Raw genomic sequence first — 14,722 nt, 5'->3', positions numbered from 1 at the left:
CCCCTGTTCTATTGTGGCTCCACAACCTCTAGTCCCCACAATTACACAGCGCCTGCGGCAATAAAGCCCCAGATGTTTAGGATCCCTTTAAAACCAGCTGAGTTCTGTAGTCACCTCCCATGTGCTGTAGAACAAATATTCTGAGGACCACATTCTGGAGCCGCCGTCCCATCTCCTTGGCTCCAGTGTCCAGACCAGAGTTAAATGAAACTGCTAATGCTAAAGACAGCACCAGCAAATGCCTCTTCATCTCTTTTATCTTGTCTCTGCAGCCCTAGATTAACTCTCTCCATTCTTCGGGTTTTGCAACTTTATGTAGGGGGGCTAATTGCACATTACATGTAAAGCAGCTGGCAAATGTGCTTAATTCATTATAGGTACTTTTTGGAGCGTGACCTTTTATTAAAGTGGCATTCACTACTGTTAAATGCGTTGACGTGAACGGTTCAAAAGCGATCTGCTGCCATCGGCTGAGAGGCCAAGGACTGTATGGTCCATAAGGAGTGAATAATTCGTATCACTATCTAGAAGTGGACTTTCTAGATGAGGAGCAAGGCATGTTAATGGGGCAGTGGGGAGCTTCCGCTGCTACTGCTCAGGCTGTGCCCATTCAATGGACAAATTGTGGATTTCAGTCCCTAGGGCAGTCAAGGGCTGGGTGACAGCGTGCCCTGGTGGTTATGGGAACTGGACCAGGACTTAGGAGACTGGAATTTAATTCCTGGCTCTGCCACTGGTTTGCTGGATGACCTTTGGCAAGTCACTTCCCGCCTCATGCCTCAGTTTCCCCATCTGTAAAATGAGCATAATGATCCTGACCTCGCTTTGAGATCTATGGATGAAAAGTGCCATGTAAGAGTCAAATATTATTATTAAGTCACCTTACCTTCATGAGCCCTAAATTAAAACAAAACTAAACTAAACTCTACTAGTATGAATGGAAAAAATTGAAGTCCCTGGTTCCTGCTCCAAGATCTTGTCTTGCTTCTCACATAAGAACCAATATACATTAAATCATCATCATCATAATCTTATTGGAGAGGCAGCACAAGCTAGTGGGCCAATCACAGGCCTGGAAGTCAGGAATTTTGGAGTCCTATTACTGGCTGTTGCTGGGGACAGGCTGTGTGGCCTGAAGTGCCTCACTTAACATCTCTGTTGTTTAGTTCCCCATCTGTAATGTAGGAATCACCACTCGCTGGGGTGGGGTTGGGGGTGGGGAGTTAAGGCTGATTACTGCTTCCTGTGGAAAGTGCTTAGGGGTGGTGTTCTCCACTGAAAGTGGCCATCGCCCCCAAATCAGGGCAAAACTGTTATTTTAAACAATGTTTTTATCTGACAATTGTGTTCCCTTTTAGATTCTGCTGAGCTGCTCCCTCAGTGATTCACGAAATTGCTCTCCCACTATCCTTCACCAGCACAGACTGTCAAAACTGAAGCTCCACGTGGCTGTAAAAAACGCTCTCCCTCTTGAGAGCGTAGCTCAACAGCTAATGCTTCCAAAGGGCCAGCTTGGTTCTTTCGTTTCTGAAAGCTTCCGTGGCTCCAAAGCAAATATTCTGAGCTCACCTCCTATCTTGAGGCCCAAGAGCTCCCGTGGAGGGAATGGGATGTGTGGTCCTAATTCAGCAAAGTACATAAGCATAGCCTTAAGTCCCATGGATTTCAATGTCACTAAAACCCATGCTGTAGAGCTTGGCTGAATCAGGACCAACGTGTGAGGAGAATTTGGCCCTTGATATGTGTGATGGTTTGGGGAACCTGTATGAAATTCTGGTTGATTATTAAGTTGTTACTATGAAAATGGCTGTATCATTGAATTCCCCTGTGTAAATGTGCTAGTGTGGGGCTGGGTCTCTGGCCCTGCCAGACTGTGGCAATAGCCAATAGTTAAGGACTATCAACACCTCAGTAGGCCTTACCTGGGGAGAACAGAAGAGTTACTGCTCTCTAGGGCAACACAGTTCTCTCCAAATTCCCTCAACAGGGAGCGGAGGAATTGGAGAGGTTGGAAAGGGGAAGATGCTGGGGCACACACAGGAAGTTTGAGCTGGAGAGGGATACGAGACAAACCAAGGTCAGAGAAGAAGAGCCAAATACAAACATACACTGCAACAGAAGGATGGTGGACAGCCCCAAAGGATTCTGACCCCCTTGCAAAGAATGCTCCAGAGAGGTGAGGAAATTGGGGCTGGGAAGTGTGTGTAGCCTTTATTGTTCTTGTATAGACTTGTGCTATTAAAGAAATAGCAATAATGTTGTAAAACCCTGTGCAAAGTGTCTGTATGTGCTATACCTTATCACTTGTCCCTTGAAGAGGTAAGCCAGATGGCTCTCACTTTCGCATGGAGTTCTGGGGAAGGATGTGTTAAAGCTACCGGGAGAGTCTGAGGGCTCCAGGGACCTAGCAGTGGGCTGTGTGGTTACAACTCTCAGAAGGGGGTGCCAAAGGTCCCCAAGACAGGGCCAGTGCCAGGGCTTTGTTCAGATTCTGGAGGCTTAAAACACAAGGGAGCCAGCGGCTGAGTCCCCTCACAGCAGTCTGGTGAGTGGCCAAGAGGAGGGGGTCGACTGGACTTGTGATAGTAGATGGAAAAGACCTTTTTAGTCAACTAGCTCCTGTCACTGCAGGATTGTTCCCCACTCTCTACATTTGTTAGTGCTTTCTCTGGTCTGGTTTTAAATGTACCATGGGTGTTGGGAGGCAGCACTGAGCCAACATATAACAGGCAACAGACCCACACCCATCTTGTTGCAATTTCATGTTTGTTCTTGTGTTTGACATTCAGACTGAAAGTGTTTGGTTGCTTTCTGCGTGTGGAGAAATACAAGTTTCCACAACTGCAAATCTAGCTAAGATATGTCAAAGCTTAGGATTTGGCTAGCAGTTCATGTACAGAAATCAGTCAATCCCAGCAGTATTCTGGGAGGGAGGTATGATTCCAGAGAAAGATTAGACTCCAAGTTAATTAGAGCTTGGGAAAGATCAGAAAGTGACCTAGAACTTGGGAAGAGAATGTTCTTCAAGAATAGTTACGTAATCATTGCTGCTTACTACAGAGAAAGGAGCCAGGAAAAGAAAAACGTCCTGTAATACCTTCATAGCTCTTTACACCTTCAAAGTATTTTGAAACATGAAGCAATTAATATTAATGTTTAATGCTAATTAAGTAATTCATTTTGTACTGTAATATCTGCTAATGGTAAAAATGCATGCACCTGGCTTAGTAATACTTGAAGTGCATCTGTGCAATAGGAAAGGCAACGAAAGAACCCTGTGTAGCCTTAAAGTTCTTTGACAAAGTCCGAACTCTGCAAGCTCTGTTTTTTCAGTCACTAGAGTTTGTTGTTGAAACAACCAGAAACAAGTGGCTTTAATATTCATCTTCTGAGCACAGTCTCTCTCTCTCTCTCTCTCTCTCTCTCAGGATGTAAGGGCCAAACAATCTTATACTTGCAACTTAAATGACTTATGTTAGCCCAACAGATACAAGGCTTCGTTTGTCAGAGGTGCTGAGTACCCACAGGTGTCACTGGCTCCAGTGGCAGGTGCTGGTGCTGAGCCCCTATACAATTATGACCTGTAGTTTAGAAGGTTCTGGAGGCCTCAGTGCCCTTTACTTTGTGTCTCCCTTTGTCCCCCTGGCCAGGAGCTCTCTATGACTTGGCTAATCCATATTCAGTTATGTCCTTGCAAACCTATGACAATTCACAAGATTGCATTAAAAACTCATTTTGGCACCATCCAATGCACAATCTAGCGTTGGTTCTGCCTGGAATTCCAGAACCCCTTCTGCCCAACCCAGCCTAAACCTGGATCCAAGCACTGCTGTTTTAGTCCATCTGAATGAAGAACTGAGCAGTAAGTTGCCCTGTTAATCTAAATTGATCAATGCAAACATGATGTGAAAAGCCTGGCTGCCTTGCAACAGTTTCACTGTATTACAGCAGACGAGTCCAATACAGTCAACTGTGGTGCTCAGAATGAGATGGCTGCAGCCATAGGTGTCCCCAGTAATTCTTGCCTTTGCTAGAGCTGGCCTGAAATAGAGAGAAACGAGAAATATCTATGCTATCTGTGGATGGGTCCCACGCACATGCAGCCTTGCCACCATCTTTCACTAGTCGGTCTCAGTAGGAAATGCATGTGGCATCTATTAAAGAGGGCTCAGTGAGGGCCCAGGTCATTAGTGGGATTTTAAACCCCAGAAATTTGATCAAGGTTGCTACCACTTGAGCTAAAGCAGTGGTCCCCAAACTGTGGGGCACGCAGGGGAGGCATACAGCGGGGCTGGAGGGAGCACCACCCAGCTCAGCTCCGGCCCCATCTGCAGCTCTAGTCTGTCCCCTGCTCTGCCCCCAGCCCAGTTCCAGCCCTGGCCACAGCTCCACTCCGCCCCCTGCTCCACCCCTAGTCCAGCTCTGCCCTCATTCCCTCTCTGCCCGCAGGCTACCTTCACCTCTAGCCCTAGCTCTTCCCCCCATCCTCAGTTCAGTCCCCAGCTCTGCCTTCAGCCCAAACTCTTCTGCTGAGCCAACTGTGCAGTAATGGAGGTGGGGGGCATGGACAGATTCCATTACTGGTAAGGTGTGGGGGCACGACAGGAAAAGTCTGGACACCACTGAGCTAAAAGGCTTACTCCATTAGCTGGTAGCAATAGTCTTATGTTTTACATTGACCAGGCATTAGCTGTTCCCAAACTTTTTACCTGCATGACCCCATTTAGGACTTATTGATTTCTGTGCCGCAGACAGCAACAAAGCAACATGGGCCTACAAAATGATCTCGCATGTATGATGCCCTCAAGGTCAGACTGTAGAGCAAAATGGCAACCTCTCTGCAATGTGACTTTGCACGTATGGTGCGTGCAAGGTCATGCCACTGGAGGATGCCATTTTGTAGAGCAGTTCAGAGGAGTTCATGACCCTGTCCATTGATGACTGGGGTCACAATCCATAATTGTGGAAGCACTTAGAGAAAGACAAGATACACGTTTCCCCCCCATGTGTTACACACATGGCCGGTGTGCTGGGAACCTCTGGGAGTTATTGTGACTGCCTGAGACACAACGCCTCCCATTGTACCTGCTTGGCACCCCCACCCACAAAGTAAGCCATTGTTAAATGGACCTAACTAAGCCTTTCGGTTCATAAGCTCTTCAGAGTTGGTATCTTGTCTTATTGTCTGTGGAGTACCTAGCACATCACTGGTGCTATCGGGAAGAAAATGCTCACAACAAAACCTCTGAAGAATGGTTCTAGAGATAACCAGAGACTTCATGTTGAAATGTCAAGCTTAATCTCTCCAGCCCGGAGTAATTTTTAAAAAGCAAACATGGAAATGCTGCTGTTATGTTCTTCACTGAAATGAAGTTTTGTGCATGTGTGGCAATGACATGCAGTGCTTGGTTTCACGTGCATAATTTAAGCATAGCACTTGCTCTGATTTCGATCTATTTTAAGAACTAAATACACCTAAGCAGGAGGGACATTTGTTAACTGAAGATTTAACTTTCAAGGTATATCAAATTGTCCAGAGCCAAAAGTGACTGTCAGTCTCCCTTAGATAGTACACGGCTGCAAAGGCCCTGGTAGATGTAGTTTGAAGAACCTATCAGTTCACTTTAAATTCAAATCTGGACTAAAAAGGGTCTGAAATATCTGAAAGAAACAGAGATATTTGTTTGTGCAGAGCCCACATGAGGCTAGCTTATTTTATACATGTACTTAACAAAGAGAGTAAATTTTAATCTGATTGCAGAAATAGTCAGATGAGGCCAGGATCTATCTGCCAATGCAGCTTTAAATGTCAACAGACTGAAAGAAAAGATCAAAACTGTCCTCTGGTTTATTCACCGAGGAATGTCATCAGACTTTTCACTGGCATCTCTGTTTCGTTACCTTCTTAGTGACGTGTATTGAAACCAGCCTGTTCCCTTCACACTCTGGAAATCAGCTCTCTTGGCTGCTGTCAGCAGGTGAAATTCCCCCTCTCTTCTGAACAGCATTAGTGGTGCTGTACTGAAGAAAGCTCTAGTAACAGTGTACGACTGTGGTCCTCTTAGAAGGGGTTCTCAACTTTTTCCTTGCTGAGGCTCCCCTCAACATGCTATAAAAACCCCAGGGCCCAGCGGGGGTTGGAGAGGAGGGGACCTTTGGGCATAGCATAATTTTACTTTTATTTTGGGGGGGCAAGGGCTGGTGGGGCTCAAGCCAGCTCTGCACGTGGGGTCCAGGGAGGGAGCGCCACCTCCACCCCCTGACTCACTCAGGAGGCCACCCAGTCTGCCTGGGCTGTGGGGGGATGCAACCAAAAATATAACTCAAAGCGGGGACTCAGTTCAAAAAGTCTGAAAACTGCTCAGGGTACAGAGAAGGGATAGCTAGGGGCTGTTTGCAGGCAGGGGAGTAGCTCAGGGCTCAGGCAGGGGGTAGCTAGGGACTGAGTGCAGGCAGGGGGGTAGTTAGGGGCTGTGTGTGAGAAGGGGAGTAGCTCAGGGTGCAGGCAGGGGGTAGCTAGGGGCTGTGTATGGGTGCGGGGGCTCCCAGTGCAGCTCCCAGCTTCAGCAGGGGTGGGGCTCCTGGCTTCAGCCCCCACGCTGCTCCTGGCTTCGGGGCTGGGGCTGGGGCTTGGGGCACCGGGTTTCAGCTGCAGGGCTCCACAGCCCACCTGAAAGGGCTTGCAGACCCCCAAGGGGCCGCAGACCCCCGGGTGAGAACCGCTGCTCTGAGCACCTCATGAACACAAGATGTGGATCAAACCCATTAACCATGTCTAGAAATACTCAATCTAGTGTAACAGGCTGGCAATGTTTGAGTGAGACCCTTGGCTTTGTTAGTAGCTGTTGATCCTGCTAGAAAAGGGTTAAGCAGGGTCTGCTGACTTGCTGAGTCAGGCGACTCATCACCCCACCTAGATATGTGGGAGACAAGAGTGACTCTCTTAGGAGAGAAGATCTAGGGAGTGGGTTGAGCAATCTGGAGGGAGGCACTCGGGGAGAGGCTAAACCTGGGGAGGATCTTGATATTACCTCATTGTTATTTTCTTTGTGAACAAAGTCAACCCCCAGGAAGTGGAGGAGTTTGGAATTGTCATACCGTATGGATTGTGACTGTAGATTGGCAATGGCACCCGCTCAGTTAGATATAGAGGCTTTCCAGTGGGGTGTGGGTGTAGCTCACTATTTGTTTTGCTCACAGTCAGTCTAGTTTCTAAAGTTAATGCATATGCATATAAAAACCTGCTGGGGCTACCCATGTGGGAAAGAACTGTTTGGCTGATCACTACCATGGCTCTTAATCCACCTGCAGGCATTGCCTCCTATGCTAGCCACTCCTTTTACTTGTGATCAACATGCCCTCCCTAACTTTGTCAGTATCATCACACGGTCTCTCTAAGGCTTTGTCTTTGAGGGATACAGTAGATCCTGTCCATATACTTCAGATTTTCTCGAGCTCCCAGTGTAAAAGAATGTATGCTGGATTGTCCTCCCTGTAACCCGGGCTTCATTTCCTCAACACCTCATTGTCCTTCCTCACCCTCACGTTCAGGCTCTTGTCAAATCTTGCTGCTTCTTTCTTTGCAATGTCTCTAAAATACAATCATCCCTCTCTGTCCAAATTGTTAAACGTTGGCATGTACATTGATTAGTTCCTTTACCTCTATCTCTCTGGCCTCCCCAGCTCCCCAATCTATCCAAAACACTACAAATGAAGTATCATCTTGTCCTGATGTTCTGACCATATCTCTCCCCATTGAATCCCTTCTGTAGCTTTTTTTCTCTCTCTCTTTCCAGATTAAGTTTAAGTTGTTCATTTTCACCTTTTTCAGTGTCTACAGCTTTGCCTCCACCTACATTGTTGATCTCCTTTCCTCCTACACCCCCTCTCAAACTCAACCCTTTCCCCCATTCCTCAATCCTCAATGTTCCCCTTTTTCCCCTGATACTCAAAATTCAGTGCCTTTCCATCACACCATGTTTTTCACTATGGCTGGAACAGACTCCCTCTTATTGTGTCACCTAGTGGCCTCCCTGGTTCAAATCCCTCTTCTTTTGCTTACCCTTCCATTAATCTCTTCTCCGGCTCTGTTGCTCCTTAACTGGTGTAGAGAATCTAATGCTGACTGTAAACATCTTCGGGCAGAGACTTTCTCTCTCTCATGGTTTTATGTAGCTGAGCACACCTATGGCCCTACTGGCCAGATTAAATGCCTATTGAAGTTAGCTGCAAAACTCTTATTGGCTTCTATGGTAATAATAATTAATGATGATGCTGAAGTGCTTCTTAGCTCAGTATCTACAGTACATTCATCCTGTCTCTCCACAGCTGGATTTTTCACCTATTCATGGGTTTATGGTTAACAGTACATCAGGAGACTCACTGATGAAGCGCATTTGCCTTCCATTCAATGAGATAGTGATGAATATCTGCATTTTACAGGACCCAGTACTCATCCTGAACACCACGGGAACATCAGTAGTGGGAAGTAGCTTCCTTCACCTCCATCTGGCCAGGAAACGATGATGATCATAATGACCCCTAGGGCTAACATAGCGCTTTTCATGTGTAAATTTCACAGTGATCAATGGCTGCCACCTCCAGACTTTATAACTCACTGTACATAGGGCTAAATGTGAAGGAGCTATGGAAACTGAAACCCATGCAGAACACAGCAGCTCCCCTCCTTGGCTGGAAAAAACACTGACAGCATGTACTAAAGTTCTGCACCTTCCACTGGTTCCACGTCAGGACATAGATCAATACCCTTATTTCAACCTTTAAGGATCTCTGTGGGCTGTGATACAACAACATCAGAGACTCCTTGTCCAGCTATGTGTCTCTGGGACAATGCAGCTGATAGTGTTCAGGGTGACTTTATAGAACCAGTGATAAGATGTTCTTTGCAGAGAGTACTGTTGCTGTTACTGGTCAGCTCTGTGCTCTCTCTCTCTCTCTAGGTGTAGCCTTCTGACCCTGACTTGTGTGATCAGTTATAGTTTTCTAAACCTGACTTTTATAATCAAAATTATGTTAGATTTAATATTATAACTGTTTGGTTTGTTTGGCTCCCCTATGGTTATTACCTGGCAATAAATATCTTTTATGGTTAAACTGGTTGCTTCTCCCCACCCCACGTGGGTGTTTTTTGGCTTCCCCATTCACTCTGCAGCAACGCTCCTTGTACCTAAGCTAAAGGTCCCTGCAGCGCCCCAAAATCCTGTGGGGTTTGCTCATCAAGTGGGGATAGGGGCGTGCTGTACTTGGGGCATATGAGGGAGGCAGCTTGGAAGTGCTGCTCGACCCAGCCTACTGGGTCCAGGGACATATAAGGGGTCAGCTTGGGAGTGCTGATTAACCCGGTCCTCTCAGATGTGCTCTGTTAATGTGTGTGTGTGTTCATCTGATTCTGGGGCTGGAAGGATAGCTCCAGTGGGAGGGAACTTACAGAAGCAGAGCTCTGTATGAGAACACAAGTGATACAAGCAGTACATGGATAGAATTACAGAACCCCCCCGCCCCAAAAGAGTAACCCTAATAAATGAAAGAAAAGGAGGTCTTGTGGCACCTTAGAGACTAACAAATTTATCTGAGCATAAGCCAACAGTACTTCACAGCCTGCTGAAGGAGGAAAACCTGAACCTGATGGCTTACAGAGAGCACAGCAAGGCTCACCATTTTGCAAAAGCTTTCATGAAATATCTAAAGACAAAGAACAATGACTAAAATAAAAAGGTACAGTAAATAAAGCCTACTGAAACTGGGAGAGGTGAAGAGCAGAGACTACTATGGGCATCTCTATGTTAATTTTGATCACTGCACATGGCACTAAAATATGTGGTTCTGGGAGCTCTGGACATACCTAAGATCTAATTCCTTGCTTGGATTACTCTCAGAGGGCTGTTTAACTGAGGTGTAGACATCGGCGCTTGGGCTGGATCCCGAGCTCTGGGACCCTCCCACTTTTGAGGGTCCTAGAGCCCAGGCTCCAGTCTGAGCCCAAATATCTACACTGCAATTAAACAGTCTCGTGAGCCCAAGCCCCGCGAGGCTGAATCAGCTGGCACGGGCCAGCCATGGGTTTTTAATTGCAGTGTAGACACACCCTCAGCCATTGCTTGGTTTCTGCTTGCTTTTGGGATTGTATCAGCAGCATCTGAAAATAAACCTGTTTAGCCTGTTTTTAAATGAGGTAAGTATAACTGCAGAAATCAAGTAATTGGTAGCGCAAAGTAATGAAGAACATGCATCTAGAAGCAGCATCCCTTGTGTAGCCTAGTGGGTTCCTCCAAGTCTCCAGCCAGATGCCCCTCTCCCTAGTTGGAGATACTCTGAGAACTGCTGTTCATTTTCACAGAGTATCAGTAGTGGCAGAAAGTTTAACCCAGATAACTTTAGAAATGGTGATACGTTTGAAAGATCCCCTGCATTCAGTGTTCCTCTCTCCGTCTCTCTCTCATATGTACACGTGCACACACACATTAAGGATGCCGAACTTTGATATAAAACAGGAATGCAGGCTGGAGGAAGCACCTTTTTTTATTACGCTGCGTGTACCTTTTTCATTTATCTGGATGTGTATCTTTGATTCAAATCTTTAAAATAAATAAAGGACAAAGTATAAACTTGCCATGGAACCTGGGGCCAGATCCTGCTACTACTGGGACAAAATAGTGAATCATAGAATCTCAGGAAGTCATCTAGTCCAACCCCCTGCTGAAACCAGGACCAATCCCCAATTTTTGCCCCATATCCCTAAATGGCCCCCTCAAGGATTGAACTCACAACCCTGGGTTTAGCAGGCCAAAGCTCAAACCACTGAGCTATCCCTCCCCACATCTGAGGTTTTTACTCATGGCTATTGACTCCAGTGGGAATTTTGCCGGAATAAGCAATTCAGAATTTGGCCAATCAAGATCAAAGGCAAAACTCCAATTGACTTGAATGGATAGAACCGGACCCTTACTAAAGAACTGTGAGTGTGAGAGGATATGGCAATTCCATCTCCATATTATTACCGTGCCACAAGTGTGCAGGGTGGTTTACGCTCACACCCAACCCACTCAGGGTTTTGATAGCATTCATTACCAAAGTATCTCAGCCTGGGCTCCGAAGAGCTTCATCTACCTTAACGCATCCCAGAGTGGCCAACAGGACACAACATGGATGAAAAATACATGTGAAGGGAGAAGGTTTTCCAGGATGCCTATGCAATACTGGGCCTATAACAGCAATCCTTTTAAAGTGACTGAGTCTTTCACATTCTCCTACTTGAATACTCCCAATCATTACTGTGGGGGGTTGGGGGGAGAGAGGGTTGTGTGGCAAAAAGGGGTAATTAAGTATCAATGTTAAACTCTTTGGTCACATTTTTAGGGCGCCAAGTAGGAATGGATGAATGTCATGTTGTGCAAACATTGCATATTCTTTTTGGGGTGTGCAATCATGGTTTGTGTTTGTAAACTCATTTTCCCGAGATTTCAATGGATATATATGTGAATGTGTGTGTTTTTTCCCAAGTATGATTCAATTTTATAAACCACTTCTTTTAAGCTACAGGGAACCTGTGCTAGACATTGAGGGGAGAATTCCCCTCTCACCCCCCAAAAGAAGCTAGCTAGAGGCTCCCCACTCCCCAGTCTCTCTGTTTTTCAGTCTGTAATAACGTTGCCTTATGCCCATCCTTTTTTCTATTTTTTTCCTTTTTTTTTTTTCTCTCTCTAAGCTCCCTTTTTGTCTTGCCTAAGTGGAATGTGACCCTAACATTGCACTCACGTGTGAGTGGATATTTTAAGATCACAGTGTTTGAAGGGTAGAAATTACGGCAAATGAGCTTGCCCACCACTTGTAGCGAGCTAGTCCAGTTATATCATGCAGTTGGTGTCTGGTCCCAGGGTAAAGCATTATTTTGAGAATTCAGGGGATGGCGAAGAGAGAATGCAACAGCCAAAACTAAAGGCTACGAAGTTCAAGAGCTCCGTGGTTTATCACCACAATAAAATCTCTGGGCAAGATTCTGCCCTCACTTGTACAGGGTATAAGTGACAGCAGAATGTGGCTCTTCGTGCTTCCTGCAATACTGGTGCATTTGAGAGGGAGGTGGGAGAACTAATCTTTCTGGCTGAATTTTGGAGTTTTTTTTGTTTGTTTTGCATCTGGCTTTAGCGGAGCTGTGGCAATCTTCCAAAACATCTGAATCTCCTGCCATACAAAATGGAGAGGCAAATTAATATCTATCTATCTATATGGAAGCAGTTCAAAGCATCGCCTCATAGCTGGGATAAATGTGCACTATAATTATGTTAAATGAGCTAGTTATAACTTCCCCATTATTGATGCTGGATTATTATAAAATTGCATAACTCATATTATTGGATTTAAAAGAAAGGAGGGAGGAAGGCACATTAAAAATGCCAAGAAATAAAGACAAATAAGGAAGAACAATGAGGCAGATGAAGACAGATTTCTGGATAAACCAAGTCTCAGGCAATTCCATTGAATGCCATTCATGACAAGCAGCGTGATCTGACTTGTGGTGCCCTGGCAGCTGGATGAATGGAGCAAACAAACTGGTTGGGATACATCAGGATGAACACGTGGTTGTTTTAGGCATCAGAACAATGCATTTCCACAGAATTTCCCTCTAATCCCATTTCCAAGGGTGCACATTGCAAATGATTTAGGCAGAACCAAGCTAAGGACGCTAGTGTGAATTTCCCCTTTTTTCCCAACCAACTGTATTCCTGGAAAAGGCAACAGCTATGTAGGTAAACATAAAGAAATGAGCATCACCTTGGTTCTCTCTCCAGCTTGTTGTCCTTAATTACTGCATAGTGTCTGCTTTCTGCAGGGCCTCCAACCAGTTGGCGATCTCACGTGCTTGGACAGGAGACATTCAAGAATGACACAGAGTGTTGTAAGAAGTAGTGACCTTGTTTAAATAGGTGGCATCCTTCCCTCTGTGTCAGTATTGAATCCATCGCAGATTGTGGTGTGAAGGGTCACTGTGGTCCTGGACTTAATGCCTTTGAGCTGATCTAACTTACTTTCTGCGTCCCTTTCTCCTCTGTGGGCCATGACAGAAAGGAATAGCCAGAGAGGAGTGTGCTCCAGCCAAGGCCCTTCCCCCCAGGCTGCCCCTTCTCTCCCTTAACATGGGATCAGTGCTGGCACAGAACTATGTCACAGAAACCGGCTGTAGGCCAACTGGGGAGACCCTCTGCATGGGAGATATTCCCAGGGGCCATTGCTGTCCCCATTACATCCACTTTGATGCTCTGGCAATGTTAAAGGGATTTAGTGTGCCAGAGCATCAGGCCCCATGTATGTGTGTTGGAGGAGAGGTGGGGCAAAGAAGTCTGCTGGTACCTTCTCTTGGGAAATTTTTTTGAAAATACCTCCTATTTGGTGTGTTTTGGTCCATTCCAAAGGGGAAAAAATGCTGTTCAGTGATTATGATCCTTAGAGAATGCCTTTTGGTAGGATCCAGTGTGCCAGCGAGCTTAACTGAAGTAGGAAGTTCACTCCTTTCAGTTTAGTGGCAGGATGTTAATTAGAGGCCTTGGAGCCCCCCTCCAGCACATTACTGCTCTGATTGCTAGAGCCGATTCACAATGTTTAGGATGATTTTGGCAGGCTCAAACATGGCTTGGTTCAGGTACATTTGGATTTTCACTCAAGTAACTTTCTCAGCTGCAGTGTTGATAATTCTACACAGGAAATGCCCTGGAATCTCTCTTGCCTGCACCTGTAAACTCGAATACAGAAAACCATCCAAACCATGTAGTCTCCTCCCAGACTGGCATAGTTTCCCTGGACTAAATAACAGGAGCCTGATTCTGATCTCAGTTTCATGGGTGTAACTTCAGTGACAGGAATGGAGTTACTCCTGAGTCTTGCTGGCACAATGCAGAGCAGATTCAGGCCCTAAGTATCTTTAAAATGCTGGTCTCTGACAGGGAGACTGTCAAGAGCACATTCAAAAATGTTCTGTCCAGTGGGTGTTGGGAAATCAGGCTGCAGTCATTGTCAGTTAGACAGACACAGATGACCAGAAATAGAACTGGAACATTGTAAATGAGCTGTGAAAAACAAAACTAGACCCAGATGTGCCACCCAAAAGGTTGGGCAGGACATTGAGAAGCAGAGAGGCTGCAGAGAAGAGGCATGGCCGTTCTTTAGTGAACGGACCGGAGAGTCAAAGTAAATGGCTGCACAGATCCAAGATGTGCTTGCTGCTCTATTCTGCTTCAAGTACTGGATTATTTGTACAATAGCATGAGGGGGTTAAAGGCAACGGCACACTGAGGCAGTGTCCGGCCTGTTGGTAGATGTTTATGTACCTTACTGTGCTCTGCTCTGGAGCAGTGATTTATTTCTAGGAACAAGGTATTCATCGCTAGGAAAAAGAAATCCAAATCTGGAGATCTTCCAAATTGACTTCTTGCCCGTTAGAGGCTTTTGATTCAGTTTGTAAATGTCTGTTTAATTCTCTTTGGTGCCATTGCCCCTTGGTTCCATCCTGTGCTGCCCTGACATCAGTTAGAGATGGGCCAAAATCTATAATCTGGATCTATATTTTGAACACCCCAATGTTCAGAAGTGTTTGGATCCAGAGTTTCTGTTCAGATCCATTCCTAATGGAAGCATGTGAAATTGAAGCCCACTTGTCCCTAACTCCTCCAGACTGGCTCTGTGCCTTGTGCTCCATCAAAAGTCTGAA

The 14,722-nt window shown here is 45.8% G+C and overlaps 2 protein-coding genes across 3 annotated transcripts in view; one reads left to right on the top strand and one right to left on the bottom strand.

Moving 5' to 3' along the window:
* GRXCR2 (glutaredoxin and cysteine rich domain containing 2) overlaps positions 1-14,722 on the top strand; it is an 88,342-nt gene that overhangs the window by 26,034 nt on the left and 47,586 nt on the right. For both annotated transcript variants that reach the window (XM_043521424.1, XM_037906823.2), the window contains exon 3: positions 1,359-2,176. The gene's annotated coding sequence lies outside the window, so the exon portion shown is untranslated. The remainder of the gene's footprint in view (positions 1-1,358; positions 2,177-14,722) is intronic.
* The window catches only part of SH3RF2 (SH3 domain containing ring finger 2), a 73,953-nt gene that overhangs the window by 42,795 nt on the left and 16,436 nt on the right, over positions 1-14,722 (bottom strand). The gene's annotated exons all lie outside the window — the stretch shown is intronic.

Source organism: Chelonia mydas, chromosome 8 (genome assembly GCF_015237465.2).
Source record: "Chelonia mydas isolate rCheMyd1 chromosome 8, rCheMyd1.pri.v2, whole genome shotgun sequence".
Classification (NCBI taxonomy): Eukaryota; Metazoa; Chordata; order Testudines; family Cheloniidae; genus Chelonia; species Chelonia mydas.
The sequence above is the reverse complement of the archived record's forward strand: the minus strand, read 5'-3'. Positions and strand labels throughout refer to the sequence as shown.